This window comes from Oryzias melastigma, linkage group LG5 (genome assembly GCF_002922805.2).
Source record: "Oryzias melastigma strain HK-1 linkage group LG5, ASM292280v2, whole genome shotgun sequence".
In the NCBI taxonomy this organism is placed as follows: Eukaryota; Metazoa; Chordata; class Actinopteri; order Beloniformes; family Adrianichthyidae; genus Oryzias; species Oryzias melastigma.
Window position 1 is genome coordinate 19,384,729 of NC_050516.1, and position 23,702 is coordinate 19,408,430.

Consider the following 23,702-nt stretch of genomic DNA (forward strand, 5'->3'; position numbering starts at 1 on the left):
AGCAAATATTTTTCTAGGCATCTTAAACTATCGCAATTATTGCGATTAATTAATTACAACAAAATGAGCTTTTTTTTTTTTTTAAATCATGTTAATCTCATTTTTAATCTATAACTGTTGTGTTTCCAATTATAAAACGAAGGTCTAACTCTTTACTTGCAAAAAAGGTTTTATTCGAACTTTTATCTGAACATTTCGTCTTACGCATACGATGGTCTTACATCGCTCCTTCTCTCTGGATGCTGTGACGATTTCAATGTGCGACTTTGTAGTTATTAACAGAATGAATTCAAAACAATAACGTAATGCTACAATAAATATTTGTTATGTAAGAGACAGTGTATCCCATAACTTAATGGAATATGTGGAGGGCTGATCACATCAGATGGTAAAGTGTGAAATAAGGAATGTTAAATGTAATATGTCACCAATGAGAAGTTTGTGGTCAAAATTTGTGAACTTGTTCAGAAAACTATTCCTTCTTTTCTGATGTGTTAAAGTAGAGCACTTTGGTACTGACTTTTTTGTCATTTTGAATACCACTTGTGGTGTAAAAGTTGTAAGTCTGTCATAATTTTTTTTTTTTAAAAAGCGTCATAAAGCCATTATTTTAGGTATACTTATATATTTTACTGCATCACAAATTTAAATGGAAATGCCTCGAAATAAGGATTTTCACAGCAATCATTAGGATAGATTAAAAATAGATTAGATTAATTAATTACAGGTATTATTAATGAATCGCAGAAAAAAATGAATCCAATGACAGCACTTACTTTTACTATACTTTGAAGCTATTTGGAAACTATACGTATATTCAGCTCTACAATATCAGCCTCAGTATATTTGAAACTCTAAGTTGAAAGCCTAGTTTTAAATGTATTCATTATTTTTAGACTAGCTTCAATATTAGGTGCAACACGTTTTCCCACAGAAGTTTAAAAAAAATAACACTTGAAAAATATTTCATAACTTTGGTGGATCCTATTAGCAGGCAAGCATTTATGACAAAGGAATGTATGATCTTCTATTGAACCAGAAAGGCTTTTTAAGAAAAACACCAACTTTTCAACATTAGGCTTCAGAGCACCAGTGGAAAAACTGAAGACAAAAGCACAAAAGAATAGTAATCACAGTAATTATAGTTATCACTACAGAGACCAGAAATTTCACCGGGAGAGAGCAAGTAAACTCTTTCTTTCAGGTTTGTTTTCAGAGAATCTTTTTTTTTTCCTTCAATCAAAGCAACTCATGACTGCACAGTCAAGTTGACAGTTTAAAAGACAAGAGGGAGCTGCCATCAGTGTGTGAATGTGTGTGGATGGGTGAATGGAGCTGTGACTGTAAAGCGTTCTGGGCCCTAATCAAGGTAGAAATGCGCTATAAGAATGAGCCATTTACAAGAGTGGAGAGAAATAAAACTATAACATTTAGATCCTGTGAAATGTGGTAACTTTCTAGCTACATCCCAATTTGGGTCCATAACAGCTAAATAATAGTGGGCTTTTTTTGGTGTTTAGACATGGTTCCTGAAGTAACCACTCTGATGCCTTGTGTGTTTCTAATCTAGTGCACCTCAGTCTAAGAAGCTTTGTCATAATGTATGCAAAAAAGTCCAACTCATCTGTATTCTAAACAAAATCTACCTCAGATATAGTCATAGCAGTGAACTTAAACCTGTTATGTTTGTGTGCATTAGAGTAGGGTGCATGTGGACAACAGTTTCTACAAATTTAGACCATAAGGAATGTGTCTTTCACCGCCTCAACACAAATTCAAGACTGCAACTCTTAGCGTTATTTAAAAGCACCCACTGCCACCTTCTGTTTTGCAGTAAGCTTTGAATAATGAATATAATACATCTTGTCTTATTGTGGTAAACACTATTAGTCAGAAATTTGAGTCACAGGAGACTGAATTGTCCATGCCATAAGGAAGACACGATACGGATACACTAAAACCATGACATTAGATATATTGTAGAGTATGTGTGAAATAAGATTTGAATCTCTTTAAAAAGCCACACTCTAGAACGCACCATATGAATCTTAAAAAAAAAAAAAAAAAAATTCTGACCTAGTTACAATTTCACAATAACCCCCGTTATAGGAAATTTGGCATGTGGAGAATTCTTATGAGATTTCAAAACAAAAAGATCATTTACGCAGAGTAATATAGGCTCCAGTCAGGTTTCCCCAACTAAGATTTGAATCAATTAATTGCTGGAGTTTGAGCTTCACAGATGACCAATACTGCTGCTCTCAGCTCTCCACACAGGCACACCATGTAATTCAAAATCAGATTTTGCATCGGAGCCGATGCTCCTCGGGAGTGCACAGGATGTAAATGGATGGTTCGTCCTTTAATCAGGATGAAACTGATCATATTCACACACCCATTCATTTCCCAGTGGAGAATGGAAGTGAAAACTGAATAAAATATACTAAAGTGTGATAATGGGCTGTGTAATGCCTCGCGCAGCCAAACGCGGAGAGAAAATGTTGATAACATGTTCTGTGCCAGAGTGCTGATACCTGCAGGATAATGGATTCCATGTTGCTGCGGACCGCAGCAGAAAAAGTAATCAAAGTAGCAATTATTGACAAAAGATCAAACAGAATCCTTGTCGGTAAACCTATCTTATGGGTCTGGAAGAGTGAAAAAGAAAGTTGGAGGCTAATATTACCCACTATGTGCATACATATACTGCTCTTCCTGGAAGAAGGAAACTATCAGATTGGTATGCTGTAGTAATTTTGCAACAAAACTCCTTTTAATAAAAAGAATAAAAGCTCTGACTGTATATGAGAACAGAACTGAGTGACCTCCTCTTTGGGTTCCAAATAGGAAGTTCCCATCGGTCCCAAAAGATTAAACTCCATTGACTTCTATTGAGAAATAAACAGCTCCGCCATTACATAACATATAATTATATTACATATAATTTATAAACATTATTTCTCCTTTAACATGTTCTTGCTAATCTTATTTTTTTTCCATTTTATTTATTCTGTGCAAGTTATGAACTGACCAGCCCAGTAGTCTTGTGGTTGAGCGTCCATCCTGAGACTGGAAGGTCGTGAGTTCAAATCCACAGTCAAGTGATACCAAAGACTCTAAAAATGTGACTCAAAAATGCCTCCCTGCTTGGCACTCAGTATTAAGGGGGTTAAATCACCAATTGGTTCCAAAGCACGGCTGTGTGTGCAGCTCACCGCTCCCCCAGGAGAGGGGTCAAATGAGGAGAACAAATTTCACACCTCGGTGCATGACAACTAATAGGACTTTAACTTTTTAGCCAATCAGATGCCTCAATAATGTTCAAAATGTTTGACAGATTCTCTTGAGCCCGGTTTCACGTGGTAAGGGTGTGGCCTTCAAACATGCTCCTGATTGGTGAGAGTGGTTACCTCAGAAATGTTGACTCAGACTGATTTGGACAAGTCTTACTGACTTACATCTGACTTAAATCTTACTGACAATTTCTGTCTTAATTGAAAGAACAATGGTGATTGAATTGGCCTAATTTGGTTAGAACTGAAATAAGGCATTTTCTATAAATGACTTCATACTCGCTGGGTCCAGCTCTTTTATACAGTCAATGGGTCAAAAAGACCATATGAAATAACATGAAATGTTCAATGTAAACGGACAAGTCAGGCTGGAGGTTAATCAAGAGGGGAGAAAATAGGACAGTAGTTTGATTTGGACTCTTAAAGTGTCAACTTAACATTGTGTGTGTGTGATTTGTGGCTGTGTGATTGTGCGTGCACACACACTGCTAAGTGCAGCACCATAGGGACAACTGAAATGTTTTTTTAACAAAAAGTGCAGCTCAAAGGGAAAATGCAATAAAAAAGCCAAAAAGGCGAGTTCTAAACTTCAGGGGGGTTGAGAACAGCAGAGTCTACGCAGAAGGACACAACAAATAGAAAGAAGAAAAGAACAGCAGGAGAAGGGGAAATGACAGGCCTAGATCTACAACCAGGCTCTGATTAGACGCAGGTGGCAACAATCCTGAAAGATAAAACAGAGACAAGCAGAGGGGAAGTCACACACACTGACACAAAGCCAACTTTAAAAATAAATCAGTGTGGCATTAGGGTCAGACTTCACAATAGGACCAAGTAGCTCAAGGACAAAACAGTGTTGAGGGTCTGAGCCTAGCAAATACGGAGATTAAAGGTGCAGAAGAAACAGTAAAAAAATTACCATCAAAGTGGTAAAATATAATCAAAACAAGAAATCCATTAACCTCACAATTCCAGACTATTACTAATAGTCGCACTAATTATTATTTCTGCCTTAGGCTTGTTCCATAAATAATCATATCTATGTATGATAAACCATTAATTTTGAAACTGTTTTTTTAAATCATAATTTTTATTTAAACTCAAGAATCACTGCAACCACAAGGGGGCACAATCCAACACTTTTTAGTGCCGGTCCCAAGTCCGGATAAATGCAGACAGTTCTATTAGGAGATGTAAAAACATAAGCCAAATCAATCATAAATTTAACTTTTATGCAGATCAATTATTGTTTGTATCAATAAATATGGCTAAGAATGGGTGATAGCTGATACTCACTCGCTGCATTTTATAGCATTCACACAGCTTTTATTGGTTAATGCATTTACAAATGTAAGGCTAAATGATAAAAAATAAAATCTACAAAAATCTATAATTCTGGTTGCTTTGTTTATTTTTTGAGCAGGGAGTTTGTTTCAATCAAAGTTGTACCTCTCACTTCAACTTAAAGGCAGGGTGGTCTCAGGGCAAACACCTCTAAGAGGAAGCACACAGATTATATAGGACATGTCACCACACAGGAGCTTCAACAAACTTCAACAGCAAAGGCCCACATGGAGAGAACTGTTTGCTTTGCTCTGTACTCAGCAACAGAAAGATGCAGGGGTCCGTGAGCTGAAAGTGGTATTTTAAAATTTTATATGTCATATTTAACGCCATGGTTTCTAATACTCTGACTATTACTGGGTTGACCTTTATGAGAAGTCATTTCTCTTTTCAACAAGCTGAACAAAATTCAGCATTTTTTAAATGATTCGGACCACTAACAACCTAAAACGGATAATGAAGACTATTTACCAGAAGGGCAACCCCGCTCTGATCCTGGAGGTCCACCACAGCTCTCCCTCCCTGCTTGATGCTGATTAGCTGACTCGAGTGTCTTCACATTCTGACAAACTGAACACACCTGCCCCAGGTAATTAACAGCAATCAGTGCATGGAGAGCTGGAAAACAAGCAGGGTGTTAAATCTCAAGGACCAGGGATAGGCGGGGCTCTACAAAGTTAAAACAAGCTAGGAGCTAATGTTAAATAAGATAAAGAAGCATCTTGTGGTGCAATTTTTAAACTGATATCATAACTGTGAGCACCTAATTCTAACACACCATAAAGATGAAAACACTGTTGCTTGTTGTAACCCTTGTGCTATATTTGTCATATTTACATTAAAAGTGGTGTCATCTGGACGTGTTAATTGTTTATGCAATTAACGTAAATCCATGATTCAGTCACAGACAAAATCGTCTTTGTGCTCCTTTGCAACACTTTATATTAGTAATATGGTGAATAAAAAAAAAAAAACTTTCCTCCACGTTAGAATCAGAGGATTCACGTTGATTGAGTAAACAGTCAAAAAGTTATGGTAAGTCTAGCAGTGTGTGTTATTTAGGGACGTCTCCAATGTTAAAGGGTTAATTCTATACTCAATTCACCTTGGTTGAGTTAGAGATCATGATTAGAGAATCTAACTAGAAAAGTGTTCCAATGATCAAAATATTTTGGCTAGTAGCACATCAGGGTCGCCGGCTGTTTTAAACCAACTCCACAGGAAAACTCTACAGTAACTAAAACAAAAATCTCTCCTATTATTCTATTATGTGTTCAGTGACTGAAGGCCTTCAATTTTTCCAAGTAGAAAAACATCATATATAAGCTTACAGTATCAAACTTTGTCAAATATTGCTGAATCCATCCGTGTGTGTTACATTTTCAGTCTATATAATTAAAACAAGTGGATTGAGTGTTCCTGAGGATAAAGCACAAATATATGTCAGTGTTTTTATTCTGATTCACTGGGAATAAAATCATAAATGAAACATAAGGAGAAAAATTGCTGTTCAGCACCAGTCAGAGCCAATTTCAGTGTAAATGACTTTTGGTCTCAAACTGTTAATTTTTCCCATAATTCCCAACGCAATACACATTGATATAACCTGCTGTGCAGCACTTATTCTTCTCCTTTGCAGCAGCAGCAGGAGATTTTTTTAGACTTCTGGAGTACTACATTATTATTATCATCTTGAGTGAAATAAAACTATATTTTAAATTGCCAGGAAATATTTTACTCATAAAAAATTAAACATAGATTTGCATGCCCGTAGCATCCATAGCACGACAAACATTTTCCCTTTGGAGCCTAGAGGCATACGGTTGCTTTTGCAACTTGCTTTTTATTCTTTGATTGCCTGAACCTGCAAACATTTGCCTGTCGAATTGTTAAATGCATCAAGCTGAGTTAATAGAGTAAGAAGGCTGAGAGATTCCCTTCATTCAGTTTCATGGCTCATGCAGAGGATCAAACTGACATTTGTGGATGCATGTGTGCACAAAAAGTGTCTGGATGTGTAATTAGCAGTAGGTCACTTGTTGGTCAGAAGCAAAGAGTCACATTCTAAGACATGAACAGCATCTGACAGGCTGCGTCTAACATGATCATGTGTGGTTTTTTTTGCCCCAAACGCATGCAGCATACTGCTTTCTATTTACTCTGAAGAAAGACAGGAAGCATGTATTGAGTTTGAAATGAATTAAAATAGTGGTAATAGCTTTCACCCATTGTTGCTTTTAATACTCCAGCTGTTGGTTGTATGTTTTCATGCAGATATTCCCTATTGAATTCATTATAAAACTGTTTATTCAGCTCTTTTTTTTTTTTTTTTGACAAAGCTTCAGAAAATGAATGAAAAAGGATGATTGTTCAAATAAACGGAGATAAGTGATGGTTGAATCTGCTTTGCTGCAGAGTTTTCAAATGCACTTCAATGATCTAAGACAGATTTTTTATTTTTTATTTTGCATTTTGTCTAGATCAGTTCAAGGCACAGCATGAAATTACAACAACTACAAAATGAAAGACAAAAAAAGGAACATGAAACAAATAAATAAATAACAGCACATTCATGAATAATGCAAGAACACCTCCAGCAAGTCGGTAACAACTGGCGCCCTTCCTCCCAGATTAATCACAAACAGACTCAGGGTGTGTCAAACACAGCCTCCGAAATTCTTGAATGCTGATCTTGATTAAACACGTCCTCAACCTGCCAATCTGTGCAAAGCGCTGTCACAATGTGGCACTTTAAGAGCTTTCCTTTAACATAACAATGTCCTTGAAGGTTTCAGCTTTTACACGGCGACAAAGCCGGCAGTTTCCCTGCAGCTACGACTCAAAATCGCTCATTAAAAATATTTGCTTTACAGCTGGAGATATTTGCTATCGTCTGTGATGCCTCATCTGTACATGCTAACCAGCCAGCTCTGTTCTGAGAGAACAGATTATTTTACGAGTAATTAGTATCAATCATCGAAGCCACTAAAGGTTACAAGCATCTCTAATCACCAACGCATGCTTGAGAGAGTGGATGCACTTTGTGTGAAAATGTTTTTGCAGAAGTGAAAACATGGAGTTTCTTTATTATTAACCTCTGCAGAGGTTGAACAATCAATCAGGATAGCCTGAACTAGAACAAACTGCAAACTGAAAGTTTTAAGAACAATGTGCAGCACACCAACACTGCCACCTAGCTTTTATTGTCCCATCAAATGGGCCGCAGGATGAGCTGCAGAATACAATCTGAATACTTTCACTTTGGAAGGAAAAAGTTGTGAAAAGTGATGAGATTTTAAAAAAATCTCAGTGAAGTTGTCAGTAAACGTTCCTGCTAATAGCTGCTTATAGCTGTCAGCTCGCTGGTGATGATGAACAGCCAAGGACAAGAAAAAAAACAAATAAAAGAGAAAGAGCAAAGGTCTAGGAGGATATAAATTGCTTGATACCATCTTTTGAAAAAACTAAATAAGACTAATTTATTTTCTGTCTCCTCTTTTGTTCAGTTTCCACTAGATCAGAATTTAAAGTTAAGTCATCTTTCTGCATTGTTTTGTGCTCTTGATGTATTTTTTTTATTTTTTTTACTTTCTTGCTGAGATTTGCAGTATAATTTGATATGATCTAAAGACTCTATGTCTAAGAGGATCTTTTTATCACAAGAATATTTGATGCTCTCATCTTAGAACCTTTTTTTGTTTTTCCTAAAAGATCTGAGTCCAAACATATCAAAGCAAGACACACAAAAGTGAATCCTTCACTTGCGTTTCTGATTGGCTTCTCCCGTCGTGAGTTTCACCCACACGTGATGTAGCTTTGGGGTGTATTCAGACTGGACACATTTGGTTTGCTTGAAGGGAACCAGAGTTTGTTTCCTCAGGTAATCCGCAACAAACTTGCAGTTTGAATACGTGCAAGGGGACCTTGTTCTGGAACCAGGAACTGCTCTCTGACCCATCTTATGAATCGGTTCATTTTCAATCACACTGAGCTCCACTTCCCTTTGAGATTGAAGTCTGAATAGGTTCTGTGATCGGAGTGAAACAACTGGATCAAAATGGACACTGTAGCCCAGGGGTATTCAAATCCAGGCCTCGAGGAAGCTGGCCCTCAAGGCCTGGATTTGGGCCTCTCTGCTGTAGGTTTTCCAGAAATCCTACCTTATCTGCTGCTAATTTCCAGGATCAGGTATGTTTAGCCAATAAGGAGCTTCAATGGACGGTTGGTTGGAAAACATGTAGGACACCGGCCCTCGAGGCCTGGATTTGAATACCCCTGCTGTAGCCGGTCACTACGGGATGTAAACAGAGCAGGAAGGAGCCATGAGCCACAGATAAACATGAAGTAACGATGAGACACAGCAGGCTCAATAAAACAACTTTTAATGCAATACTAATTATTTCCTAAGCTGTTTTCCTGACAATCGAAAGCAGGGATAGGCAACTCCAGGCCTCGAGGGCTGCACTCCTGCATGTTTTCCAACATACCCTGCTCTGGCATGTTCTAATTGGCTGGACACACCTGAACCAGGTAATCAGTCATCAGATGGGCTTGGATATCTGGAAATCATGCAGACACAGCAGCCCTCGAGGCCTCCATGATCGAAAGCCTTGTTTTCACTGAGTAGTACAATCTGGTAAGGAGTGGTACAATATGGTTCAGTTAATTCTGTAAAGCATTTTCCCGCCTTGGATCCACTGAGCGTTTTGTTTTCACAGCGCATGCTTGGTGTAGACCGCCAGCGTGTCGTTGTACTGCGACGACTAGAAAAGCAACAACAATGGAGGTCATCCACCAGCTTGTCTTTTTCTTGCTTTACTTTTTGTCCACTGTACAAAACAGGAATTTAATGTTTTTTGAAACAAGATTGTGGGCGGTTAAGCAGAATACCACCATAAAGAGAAAAGCTATCTTAACGCTATATTGTGCTTTCTAATGTCGTTATCACTTTCTACCAATCAATGGGTGAGTACAGCAGCTCCGCCCCAACCGTCCCATTCTACTTTTCTATGGCTCTAAAATGGATAGGGGCCTTCAAGAGGTACAGGTCGGAACTGTTTAACGGGTCCATTTTACAATGGCAACGCTCAAAATACCGGACCACTCAGCGGAAACGAGGTAAACACTTATCAGCATATCGTAGATGTTGCCTCTTCAGTAACCTCCTTGCAGCATGCCTCATACCAAAATAGCTTTAAAGAGTTGTACCTGACCTTTACACAGACGTTCAAAGTTGGTCAGTGAAATACAAAGTTTGAATAAGTTAACTATCCCGACAAGGATTGCACCTGCATGATTTCTTTCTGTAGTTGCTTTACCTCCATATTCTCTGGCCAATGACAGAAGAGATCTTTACTCACATGGTTTACAAGCTTTGTTTCAAAACAGAAAAGTCTGGTTGACACGCAGTCTGAATACAGACCAAACACAGGGATCCGGACCAACTTAGGCGGATTCAGTTTTGATCAACAGACTTTTCCAGTCTGAATACAGCCTTAGTCTCCCAACAATTGCACTTCTTGGTCCATCCCTCTGCATTTACTCTATAATAAAACTGAAACACTGAGGGAGCCTATATGGTTGCAGGAACTTACTGATAGTCACGGGCAGTCTCCCATTCAAAGACTCACCCCACCCCGCTGAGCTCTCTCAGACAAGATCGACATTTCAAGGTAGCATATCTGCTGCAATATTTTGGTCTGCCTCTGATCAGGTAAAAAGTTTACAGCTCAAATAAACAGCAGAATCTCATAATTCATCGTTTGGATCAGATGTTTCTGCTCGGTCACCAATGACACACACAGCGATGACAGAGGGAAACCCTGTCTTTGCCTTTTTTGATAACGGCATGCAGAGATAAGTATGAAAGGAGCAACTCTGGAGGGGATTTAGCTGCATCGCAGGATCAGTGGGAGAAAAAAATGATAGAAGGAGGCGCTCACAAGCCTTTAGTAATGCAATGTCTGTCTCAGCGGGCCATAGAAAACATATTATTCCGCAACAAGTCCTAAAAAGCACCGAACTACACTGTCTTTAACAACAATGTGAAATGTTTTTTGACATTTTCAGATTTAGGGATTATAATATAACTGATAAGCAATACTAATTGTATATAATGAATATTATAAATAAATGTGCTTTGAGTTTGCTGCACTTTTACAGAAAATATTTCATATTGGACTGCTTTTTGCCATTTTCCACAGATAAATCAAATTATACTTTTTTTTTAATTATCAGTGTATCCCTCTCTGACTAATGAAACACAATATTTAATGAGTTCAAGTTCATAAATAATAGAGAAGCAAATCTCCAATTAATCAAATAGGAGTGCCTTTGACATTCATTTGTATACAACTGTGTGGTTTAGTATTCTGTGTTGTGAAGTCATTGACTTTTTATTTGTGAAGGACAGCAGCAGTTGTGGCTGAATAAAATATTAGTGAGAGCAGTATAATTCCCAATTTAATTTTAAAAAAGGAACAGTTCATTCCATGTTGCTTAATTTTGTCAAATTATTTTTTTCACCATCCAAACAGATTGATGTAGTTTGAAGCTAAATGTGTGCACCGACATATAGATAGATAAACATAAAAAAATGCTTTTTGAAAATATATTTTTAACAAAAGTTAGAAAAAAATCAATAAATTGTGAGAGTAATGTCTGAATGGGATAGGTAAAGGGGACTCCACAAGTGCAGGTTTGACATTGAGTAAAGGCGATGAACCGGACTGTTGAGAATGCAAACAGGTTGCAGTTTGAGCTGGCTGCCTGCTGGGCATCCAGGATATCTGTGACTATCCTGTGCATGCTTGACTAAGTAGGTCATCATTAGAATGCAGAGAAATGTGTTCCCCAGGTGCTCAACAGAAAACATCATAAATTAATATACAAACTACAAATTTTTATTCCAGTCTCGCAGACGTGGGGATTTAATGAATCGAACTGTCTCTGAGGTTATAAATACACCTGTGCATGCTGCCATCCTATAAGTAAACAGCATTCTACCACCCAGTGACATCAAGCTGCGTGCAGATTGGTTTGAAAAGTTGGCTTAAAGATGGAAAATGACAAGAGTCAAAGCTGTGCTTTGGGTGATGCAACAGGCCTGCCAGCGCTGCAAAGACCTGCTGTTTTTTCCACAGCGATTTCCAAATTTTCATAGGCGGGAGATCTGTTCAGTCCAATGATTGCACAGATGCTGGCGAGTTCTGCCTGCCACAGCTTGTGTGTACCAGCATGTTGAGTCAGAAACACACATCTATAGGCGGCAGTCTTGTTGTTTGGGAACATTGACAACAAGCAGCTGCTAAATGACCAACAAATCAGCAATTAATGCTAATTACAGAGTGGTTATTGGCTGGAGAAGAGAAATGTGCACTAAAAAAAACTTTCTGTACTGTAACAAGTTATAACAGCAATCATATGACACAAGAATGTATGAAAATGCTAAAATAGTAGTTGTGTTTATTTATTCTTTAACTGATTAATAATTTGATCTTAATTGTTTTTGACAAAATAAAGCACTTGGGTGTCATATTTTGTCAAAATAATAGTTATAAATGACAAAAACATTTTTTTCTTCCCTCTGCTTTTCCTTTTTTAGCTGGGCACGCGGCGAAACGGCGCGCGCGTTTTATTATTAATTTAAAAAAAAAAATTGTATTTGCTCGAATTATTTACAGTCTCGCGGAGTTGTTCCCAAGCTCTAATGTGGTCAATAAATGAACATGAATTTTAAAAGAAGAAAAATGAAGAAGTCTCTATAATAAGTGAAATAAAACACTTCTTACCTTTTCTGTGAATTACAGGCGTGCTCCTCCTCCTCCTCCTCTTCCTCCTCTCGTCCTTTTTGCTGGGATGGAGAAGAACGCGGTGAAGGTGGGGCAGTTGCTTCACTTCTTCCAAAGCTACAATTGAAGGGGCTGTTCCGGTGACACAGGTGCAGAAACGGCGGGGTTTTAGAGAGCAGAGGAAGCGGGGGGTGTCGGGTATATGGGGATACGGCAAGCCTCTGCTCCCGGATACTCAAGCTGATGCTCGGATGCTGCGACGCTCATCTGATGCTCCAAGTCTCTTTCTTTTAAAGCGCACATGCTGCTTCGGTCACGTGACCCCTCCCCGCCGCCCAATGCGCTCCCTCTTTCTCCCACTCCTCCATCCATCCATCCTACCACTCCTGGCAGTGAAAAAAAAGGCTGCAGATTTACCATTCACGCGCTCTTTTCTTGCCCGTTTTGCATACAATTAGCTTTTGTGGAAGCACTAACAATGCAACACCTCCATGGAACAATTATGGCTTAATTAAAGGAAATCCAGCCTTTTTTTCCATCACTTAGTCTATATGATAAAAAGACAATTATGCTAATTTTTTCTGCCAGTTTTTTTTTTTTGTATTATTTAGAAAACAAAAGCCTATAATTATGCATTCTTTGTAGCTGTTGCTGCTGCCTTTAAAACGTCTGTCTTTAATGTTATAACATGTCCATCAGATTCCCCTCCCTCAGGCACCCCCCAGGTAAAAGACTTCATGTCTCTGGTAGCACAAAAAATGTACAAGAAAAATCCAAAAAATCTCCAACTGAGTAGTGGTTGACTCAAGAAAGTAAACAATTCATTTTCAAGAAACATTACAAAGTCATTCTTTATACTAAAAGAATTGTTTTATTCCAGCTTGTGTTTTGTAATTTGCCACAGCTGTAGGGGGAGAAAAACCCTTCATGTCAGCTGTCATGTTGTCAAGCAGTAATAACGTGATATTGACACATGAATCCAGAAGAAAAAGAGTTTTCTCAGGTATAAATGACAGAAGGGTTGGTGATGTGACAGCATGATGATGTTAAGCAGAGTAACATTGCCGTTTTGGAGGTGTACCACCCTTATAGACAAGCTAAAGGAACGCAAAGTGACACTTGTTTGCCTTTTTCTTTAACAGTATTCTTCCAACGCTTTATGAATCAACATCACTTTGAAAGGTGTACTGCTTTGTTGTAGAATGAGTGATTTGGTGAGATGTTGAAGAAAAAATAATCTAAAGTATGAGTGGACAGCAGTAAATCATAGTGTCACAGTATTTTGGTCTCTTTTTTCCCATAAATGTGGGATGATGGTCCAATAGCAAACAAATTGGCATCTGAGGTGCTTTATCCCTCAAAAAAAGGAGCTGAGTTGATGTAAGTTTACCCATCAGTCTATATGTTTAATTCACATATGACCATAATCTCAGATACTAGGGAAAAGCCTGAAAAAGCGAGTTGGAGAACTTTTTGTTCAAAATGCCACTCAGACACCTCTGTGGTGATACGTTGTGGATGTGTCTAACCAGGAGGAAGCCCACGGCAGACTCAAGATATTTTACTTTTCGATGTGTCTGGAAACTCTTCAGTAACTTTCTAGAAAGAGCTGAGATGATTGTAGATTTGGGCTTCAGTGCTCAGACTGCTGCCTGAAGCCATCAACACTGGACCAATTATCTCAAATGTAACCAATGAGAATGGCAAAAAGTCCACCCGACAACATTCTGATAATGTAGGACAAAGTAAAGTGAGAGTTGAACTTACCTGCATACTTTAAAAACTGTGCTCTTAATAATGCAAAACTGATACTGTAATGGATAGACTTAAAAAATAGACTATGAAGATACCCTTCATCATTTATCCTATAGTACCTGTCTTTGAATCATTTTTTATAAACACAATATTTATTTTTACTGAATGACAGCTCTACTCTATCCTGCATCCCACACACCTCACTGACTGCCTCCATGAAATATAATATATCCTGATTTACACGATAGTTTTTTAAGCCAACAAAAATCTGTTTGTGCCAAATCCAATCTAATCAAAGCTCTTTGTCCGTCTGTATGTGTCTATAGTTCCTCCATCTTTCATCTCTCATGTTGAGAGTTCAGGCATCATCTTTGAGAGCAAACTTTGTTTTTCTATACATATATGTATTTTTCATCCTGTCCAGCAGCTGAGCAAACAAACGAAAGCCGAGAGTCTCTTGAGTTGAAGTGATTTTATTTTTACTACTAGAGTTCTGTCATATACTCCATAGGAGAACATGTATCATAAACCCCATTTGTATTTGAAAAATAAACCTGATTTATTGAGTGATGTTTTTGTTTGTTTTATTTTGGGTCATGGAGCAGACAGAAACAAATGAGAGGCAGATGTGGAGGGAGGATTTGATGTTTGAAGGAAAAGGATGGGTGATAGTAGGGAAGGGGTGGAAGAAACAGAATGCAACAAAAAAATGGATATGAGGAGAGAAAACATAAAATAGACAACATAAGTTGCTTGAGGCTTAATGTTATCAATGTCATAAATAAATGTTTGCAGAGAGGCTGTATTTTTGTGCACAACCACACATCTACACACTCAAATATCCACTAAACAACGCAAAACATATATAACCATTTCTGGCACAAACACACACACGAAACAACTCCAATACATGGGAATACACATACATATTTCATACATTAGACATCCATTTTTGTGCAGAGGTGAGCAGGCAATTGCATTCTGGTGACTGTTTTCCCACTATAATGTACCGCGATGATGTAGAATCCAGAAAGGAAGGTGTGCGTAGAGCTTTTGTATAGGTAGCACTGCATCACAATCAGCCAAGTTCCCCCGAAAAAGAAAACCACCTGAAAAGACCATAATTGGAGCACCCGCTGTCAGAATACTCAAGAAGCGTATAGAATGAGACCTACTGTTCTAGAGTCCAGTGGCGCCGTGCTTTATATCACTGCATCTGAAAACATCGGCGACCTCTTTGCCCCATGCGCTTCAGCATCCGCTGACCCCTCTCCATCAGTTACGTCGACTACCACTTGTTGGCTGAGTTGCTGTTGTTCCCAAACTCTTCCATTTTGCTATGATAGAGCTGACAAATGACTGTAGAATATTTAGGAGTGAGGAAATTTCACAACTGGATTTAGAGCACACATCCTATGACAGTTCCACGCTGGAATTCAGGAGCTCTTTCACAAATGTTTGTAAAAACAGTCTGCATGCCTGACTGCTTTATTTTATACACCTTTGCCCAGGCCAAGAGATCAGGATGCCTGATTTTGATCATTTGGATGAATGAGCCAGTATTTTTAGTAATATCACCACCCTCTCAGATGAAAAGTTCATCACTTCTTATCTCTTCTACTGTAACTCCTTTGTTTGCTCTCCCACAGAAGAGGCTCCAGAAACTTTTACTTGTTCAAAACTTTCCATATAATTATACCTTTCCAAACACTCCTCATCAGTCCATGTCATTGTCCCATCTAGAGTATTTGGAACACAATAATGGAGGTGGGCCACTCATTCGTCCTAACCCAGGACTTTGGAATTCTCTCCACTGCAACATTAGTTCATTTTCACTCTTTTGGATGACTAAAACAAAAAAAATCTGTTTAGGCTTTCCTACTTTTTTTAAAGTATTTTTTGTCTTCTGTGTTTAATTTGTTTATTTACTGTGCATTGTGTTGTTTTTCAAAATTTATTTTCTAGGAATGTGAAGATTAACGTGTTAATATGTATTCATGAAAATTAATGGAAGTAACAGTCCTTCACTTTAACTCGGCGGTTCAGGCTTCCACGGCGTGCGTTTCGTCAGGTATTATACCATGGTCGCTTACCAAAGAAATAAATATTCAATCAGTTTTTAGTACTTTACTCTAGCTATATTTGTGATTTAGATCACTTCTTCAAAAAAAAAAAAAAGCGGATTATTTGATCCATGGTTTGATGCCATATTGTATAAATACATTTTACTTGGTACAAAATTGCGATTAATCAGATTTCTTTTGTAATCGATTGACAGCAGTAATGAAAATAAATGTTCTAAATGTAGAGTTTCGTGTGGGATTTCATATTCTCATTATTCACAGATAATAAGTGTTCGGCATATACTCATGCTTAAAAATAAATTATAGCGATTAATCGCAATTCATTTTTTCCAGGTTTGCGATCAATTAGTTAATTTTTTTTAATCGATTCCCTAGTATTTTCATTGTTTACCAGCAAGTTTGAAGGGGACGTTATATGTAAAATGCATCATCCCTTCGATTAACATCCAGATGGAGCAATCTGACATGACAAACAAATTAAAATCAAGAGACTAAAAACGTTTATTAATGATCACAATCAGCTGCCAAGCAGCCGTAACATGCATTTGACATGAGCAGTCACGTTCTGAATGCAGCGTTATTTCCGTGAGTGAATGCAGTGCCTGCTTGTCATCCACACACCCATCATTACAGGCAGGCGTCGAATAACACAACATTAGAGAAGCATTTCCATGTTTCAGTAATGGTGCAGTTGTGTTGTGCTGCAGCAGAGTTCACAGCTGCAGGTAAAAACCACTATAGGAGTGTTCTGCATGGAGAAAGAGGCTTCCCACACACTGAAGTGAAGGTTGAAATGACTCAATCCTAAGAAAATATGTTAAATTTAGATTATGAGAGATTTTAACCAAATAATAATTTGTCTCGTTTATCAGACACAATGGTTTCTTTTTCTACTGGTATGAAAAAGATTATGAAATCCTTTATTTAAAAGTACTAAAATGGCAATAACAGAGATAGATTTTTGGGCTTTTATTTCCAGCTTGAAACCTGCAGCTTGAAAACACTTCAGTCAAGTGTTTTCGTGTTCAGTCTGAACTTGTGAGGGAAATCCTCCTGACTGTGCCCTTCAATAAAACATGACAAACAGCCTGCAGTGGTTGAGCATCTCTTGTGTAACAGAATTATTTCGATGCATTTTAATGAAGAGCACTTTACCTCAACCCTCAGTCCTAAATAACGTCGTCCCACTTCTGCTGCTATGAAGCCTGGAGATCTTCTCTGCAGAGTCCCAATTCTGTTTTTGGGAAGCCTCTCCATTAAGTGCTCCGGCTGAATTCTGATGGTTGGCTGATTTAATCTACAGCTGCGCCTGAAGTCGACGCGTGAGGCAAGTAGCTGCAGAAGAAAGCTGCTGTACGCGCTAAAAGGATTTATCAGCCCTGAAAACACATTTTGCGGATGTGTTATGCACTTCCGCTGTAGCTCACTTCATTCTCATCTGTTTCCTTTGCCTTGTTTCTGTCAGTCTGTATCATGTTTGATGGTCGTCTGACCCGCCTCATCTCGGTAAATTTAGAAATAGGATTAACTTCTGAGCTCGAGAACAAAACTGGGACTTCTTGACCTTTCTGAGTGATAATTATGGAAATGACCAAACCGGCAGTTTGCACTTATTTCTCTTTCTTGAAACAATTTGACCTCATTATTCTATTCCCTCACGTCTTCTGGGCTTCAATCTTTGTCCAGCCTTTCCCCACAGGAGAGCACTGAAGAAATAAACCATCACAAACCAACTGTATGAATCGGAAATAAAGTTCATGTCATTGTAAGCCTTCATTACCATTAGAACAATCAGAAAGTCTCCAGAATAATAACAAAAGCATTTAATATTAGTACATACTGTAACATTATTTAGCTAAAGTTTTTGTGATTCCATGTTTTTAAAAGGAAAAACGTTTTAATTTTTATTAGTTGATTTATTAATTTTACAATTTTACAAAGTAGTTGTAAAATGTATGCACTTTCTAAACTGAAAGCTAAATTGTTTATTTGATGAGAAAACCTTTTTTATTTCAGAGATTTGACATATAACGACCTTTTCTCATCATTTTCTTAATGCAGCTGTATTTTCTATTTCACTTTGCAAGTGGACTTGCTAAACCAGTTATCTTCTCTTTTTAGCTTTGTGTGACTCTTGGGGCTTTAGAGAAAAATGCTCCTAAATAAATAAGTGACTCTCTGATTGGTTCAACTGTCACCAGTGTGTTGATGTGACAATTATCTCCCAAAACTGTCCAAAATTGAGTCAGTCTTAGAGCACAGTCATCATTGAGATATAGATATTACATAACACATAACGTGCACGTAACATTACATAACACCTGCACAGTCACATCACCATGCCGGCGCTGTCTAACCAATCAGAAAGCTGGTTACTATCAAGGAGATGATTTCTTTTTCCCTCAACATAAGAACCAGAAGTGTCATGCTAAAGCTTTGAGGAGAAGCTAAACGGTTTAGCAAATCCAGCAGCAGAACACATCTGAAAATACAGACGGGGAAACTGGATTTTCATAGGAAAGGTAAAAACCTTTATAATCTATGAAATGAAAAGGGTTTATAATCACATTAAGGCATCTCTAGGTTTTGGTGTCCTCATGTGAAAGAAAGTATTAAAAAATGTGTTTTCAAATGAATATTTATTAATCAAATTATACATTAAAAATGCTCTAACAGTTTAAATTGTAAGGTTATAAAATACTTTACTTAATTTACTTGTACTTTTATTGCTGCACTATAAATCATATTTATGGATCTTAATTCATCTTTAGAACTGGTTGTTAAAATGTTATTACTGCTTTAAATTCCCTCCTCATCCTTTCTACTTCAGACTTGGACCAGCAAGACATTTTCAAAGTTTATATTAGTGACCACATATCTAGTTTAAAGTGGTGAAATTGTTATAGTGTCATAATTGGCTAATAGATTATCTCAATTATTTTGCTTTTCTATTTCATTTTTCCTGCAATAACAAGTAGGTTTCACGAATGATTATCTCTGTTTTATATTTATTTTGAGTTAAACCAAATGTGCCAGGACTAGACCCAGGGCCTTCCTACTGTGAGGCAAGAGCGCTAGCCACTGCGCCACCGTCCAGCCTAGACTTTTATCAAGTGTGCATTTGTTCCTAGTGGTCTTTTAAAGATGATTATGCAGCTTTAAGCCTAAATTTAAAAAGTCTGTGTAATATCCAAAGACATATTTTCTGCAGCACAGCAGAAGTTTATCAGAAATTTACCTCTTGGTTTTGGACAGGACTGTTGGCACGCAAGTAACCTTAAGTTGTTATTCCAGCATTCTTTTGTTTAGTTTAAACTCTTTTACTAGCCTACAGCTCCTCACAACCCCTAACTAAACATTAGTGTAAAAAAAAAAAACTGAGATATCCAGATGTATGGTTTTGAGGCAGATGTCAGCTCAGACGAGAGAAATGAAGACATTAATGTAAGTGGATGCATCAGAATGGAGTGGACCAGAGAGATTTCCATCATGATTTGATTAAAGAAATACTTAGAAATTTAGTTTTAATCTGAAATTCTTTTATACTTGTCCTCCATTGTGAGAAAAATGCTACAAGAACACATTAAAAACACAATTTTCATTGGAGTGGATATTTAAATAATTTTCTTAGACATAGATTGTATGTTCATCTGCTGAACAGACAGAACACAAAGCCAGGCAGCCCAAACCTCCCAACGTTCTATAATGATTGATGATCAATTAATGATCAATTCAAGAGCCCCCTTTGCTGGGTAGAAAGGTTCAACTTTGAGGGCTGGAAAGCCCTCAACCCTGACCAACAACCACCCTACAAGCTCGTGTTTCAGACCTAAATCCAACCCACCACCAGCCCCAGATGACTGGCCAAGATGGGGGTTCTTGAACACCCCTCAAAATAAAGACAGATTCGGACTATAACAATTCTGTGCAGCGTAGATGTAACAACCGTTCCTACCAACTATAGAAGGAAAGAGGAAAGGCTGAAAATGTGGAGATCACTAAAGAGATAAAAGATGGGCTAAATCAGAACTTTCTTTAATCCGGTTGTTAAAAGCAACAATGTGCCTAAATGCCAAATTCAATACATTGAGTTTTTGCATAGCTAACTCAGGTCAATGGGCCTGTTCCTCTTTAGAATTCACTGAAACCATTTAAAATTCTGTCAAGAAAAGATCTGTTCAGTGCAAGCTCCTGACATGATCAGACATAATAGTTTTCTCTTTTCTTCTACAAGCTAAAGACATGAGAGTTTTGGTAATACCTTGCACATATTTCACAGGCCCTCTCAGTGTGAAACTACATCAACGTAGACCACAATGAAATGAGTTCAGCATAAAAACTGTCTTTTATCATCATTTTTAATTTCACAGTTGGTCCTTTATTTTAATCACATTGAAGGAGTTGAATATTTAGATCTTTTTCCCATTATTGCCACTCTTGTAGTTTGCTAAAAGTGCACTTTTTAAAAATTGTGCCTATTTTGTGAGAAGTCCAGTTGGTCTGGGACAACATCGTCAACAAATTGATATCGATTTTTTGGAACAACTAAAGCTTATTGAGAGCAATTCAATAATCTCTTCTAGCTCTGCTGTCATTAACTGGAAGGTTATTAGATTTTTTTATGGGGAGGAAAAATTTAATCTGCAAAACTGGAGTGTGACATTCAGAGCACGGGCTGCGGTCAAGGAGGCGCTGCACCAGGACAAACAATCACACAATAGTGACCCATTTTACTGGTACTTACAACTTGAAAATAAATGTTTCTGATTATTTGGCTACGAATTTGTTATGGATCATGATGTCAAAACAAAAATCTCATTGATATAAGCATAAATGGGTCATGGCTGATCGCTTTGTGCGAAATAAAAAAACAAATAATGATTATAACGTTTCAGATTATGAAAGATTGAAATTAAAATTTACAAGTCTAGATATTTTAAAATTAATTTATGCAAAGATAATTATCTAAATTGATGTGGGGACTCCAAAAAGCAAAGATGATAAACTCAAAGTAGTTCTTCATGACAAATCCCAAGCTTATAAATATATTAACAATTGATTGATCAAAATGAAAATCAAAATTTTTGCCTGTGCACGTAAACACATAATTGAAAGTCTAGTATGAACGTAGCCAACAGAAGAAACATTGCCATTTGTGTTCAAGCTCAAATTTATGAGCAGCAAAGCAGTTTGCTAATAAAAAAAAATTTAATCCAGATTTCAAGCACAAAAATGAAGACGCTGTACGTTCTACATACAGAATGAGAAAAATCACCTTTGCTGCAAACACTGACAGATGTTCACTGGAGCTCATGCTTCTTTTGTGCCTTCCTTGTCACTTTTTCAGCAGGATAGGAAAAAAAATGCATTTAACGTCATCTTAAAATGCAAAGGCTTAACAGAAACTGTGTGTGCTTCACTGACCTGCCTGGAATACAGATCCACCTCCTGTTTAAACAGGATAATGAAGCACACATGCAGAGTCAGATAATGATTATTAAGCTGCAAAAAAATGTTTTTAAATGACAGATTCTGATGCAGAGGCTGACTGCAACAGCAAAAAACACCTATGTGTGACGCAGAGGCTGAGACGTTTTGATCCATATGCAACAATGTTTTAATGATGACGAGGAGCAGGTAAACACAAGGCAATGCGTAGTCAGGAAACAGGAAAGGGTCAGAGCAAGGACCAAGGCAGGAGATGAATCAACAGGCAGAGGTCAAACACAGAGAGGCAAACAGAATATAAACGCTCAGACCGAATGTACCAGGGAAACAATTCAAGACTTCACATGGAGCAGAGTGGTGAACAGGGTTAAATACAGTTTGGTGATTAACTTGAATGGGAAACAGCTGGTGAAGGCTGGAGTGGCCGGCAGATGCATTATGGGACATTGAGTGAGGAAGGGAACAGATTTAGTCAGTACTCTGAGGAGCGCTCCCTCTGGTGGTCAGAGGAAGTCACTGCCGGTTGAGCATTTTGCTTTTGAACACAATTGCTGTTTCATCAGACTTGTTTATCTGTTCCAATCACAACTGTAAATTAAGTTTAATGTAGATGTTGGTCTCTAGGAGGATCAGCTTAAGGACTTTCCCTGAGAGACAAGCACATTTACTTTAGAGATGTTGGTTATAGCTAGCTAATAAATTCTACACAAATAGATTAAGACTCGGAATCTTATCAACGTTTTACACCTGTGTGATATTGACATGGAACACCAGATGTTCTAAAGTTTCTTCATTTGAATTGCTAAAAATGCTTAGTTCAACATGATATTTTGGAAAAAAGAAAACACAGAAAAACTACAGAGCCTTCTATTAATCACAAACTTAAAACAATGGAGAGAAAAAAGTTTCACCAATTGTTCAAATCATTATTTATAAATATGTTTCAGTCTTTAAAAGGTATGAAATTCTCTGTTATTAGATTAATTATACGTTTTAATTCCACAGAGGAAAAGGTCAAATTTTTTTCATTTGTATTTTTACATTTATCAATACAATATTTGGCCAAAATAAAAAATAAGGTAAGATTTGGTCTTCAAAGTCTCAGAACAGTTTGTTTCAAACAGGGAGAACATTTCTAAAACAAACAGGTTTAGGTTTCAATAGGATTGATGCAAAAGGAACAGCTGGGGTCAAAATACTTTTAAAATCTTTGAAAAATAAGATGTTAACTACAGTAAGAAGGAAAATAAAGACAAAAAAAAAGGAAGGAAACAATAACCAAACCGAGATTTGTTGAAAGGTTATTTGGACAGTTTTTGAGGATTTCAACAAGATGTTTACAACCTTTCCATTAACAACAACGAATACTACATTTCTTAATTAGTAAAATAATATTAATATTTGTGAATTAATTATCTGTAAAAGTGAATGCATCTGAGGCACAAAAAGGGGGAATGTAAAGTTAAAGATTATTCCAATTTCTGAGGTTTCTCCAAAAAATCTTGGAATATGAACATGAGCAATATATGAGCAATAAACGTTCCAGTTTCATCATCCAAATTACAAAAAATGAACAGAGTTCAACACAATCTGCCTTTAAGAAATTCAGCAAAAGGACAGATTTTATTTATTAGTTTGAAATGGGATCCTTTGATTTTTGGTAAAATAGGTCATTTAATAAACTTCAAATGGCTCTAATTATTGTAGATTGTCCCTACATTGACTTTATAGAGACAATTGTCACATCCAGATCTGCAACTTTTTTTTTTACTTAACTACATACAGAACAAGACATGACTTGACATTATGAAACAGAGTTTTTGCACAAACAGAGGAGGAATTAAATAGCAAACAAACAAAACTAATAAAATAAATACAGATCTGAGCAGTGAGCCAAAGAACAAAAAAATGTTTTCACATGACCACAAAAGGGAAGTTTTAGTTCCGCATATATTGTCTTTATTTTTGGTTCCTTGAGGAGCTTCAGC

The 23,702-nt window shown here is 37.3% G+C and overlaps 1 protein-coding gene across 1 annotated transcript in view; it reads right to left on the bottom strand.

The window, feature by feature from the left end:
- The window catches only part of si:dkey-166d12.2 (rap1 GTPase-activating protein 1), a 121,854-nt gene extending 109,029 nt beyond the window's left edge, over nucleotides 1-12,825 (bottom strand). Inside the window, exon 1 of the transcript XR_002918963.2 lies at nucleotides 12,428-12,825. The gene's annotated coding sequence lies outside the window, so the exon portion shown is untranslated. The remainder of the gene's footprint in view (nucleotides 1-12,427) is intronic.
- Between the last annotated feature and the right edge of the window lie 10,877 nt (nucleotides 12,826-23,702).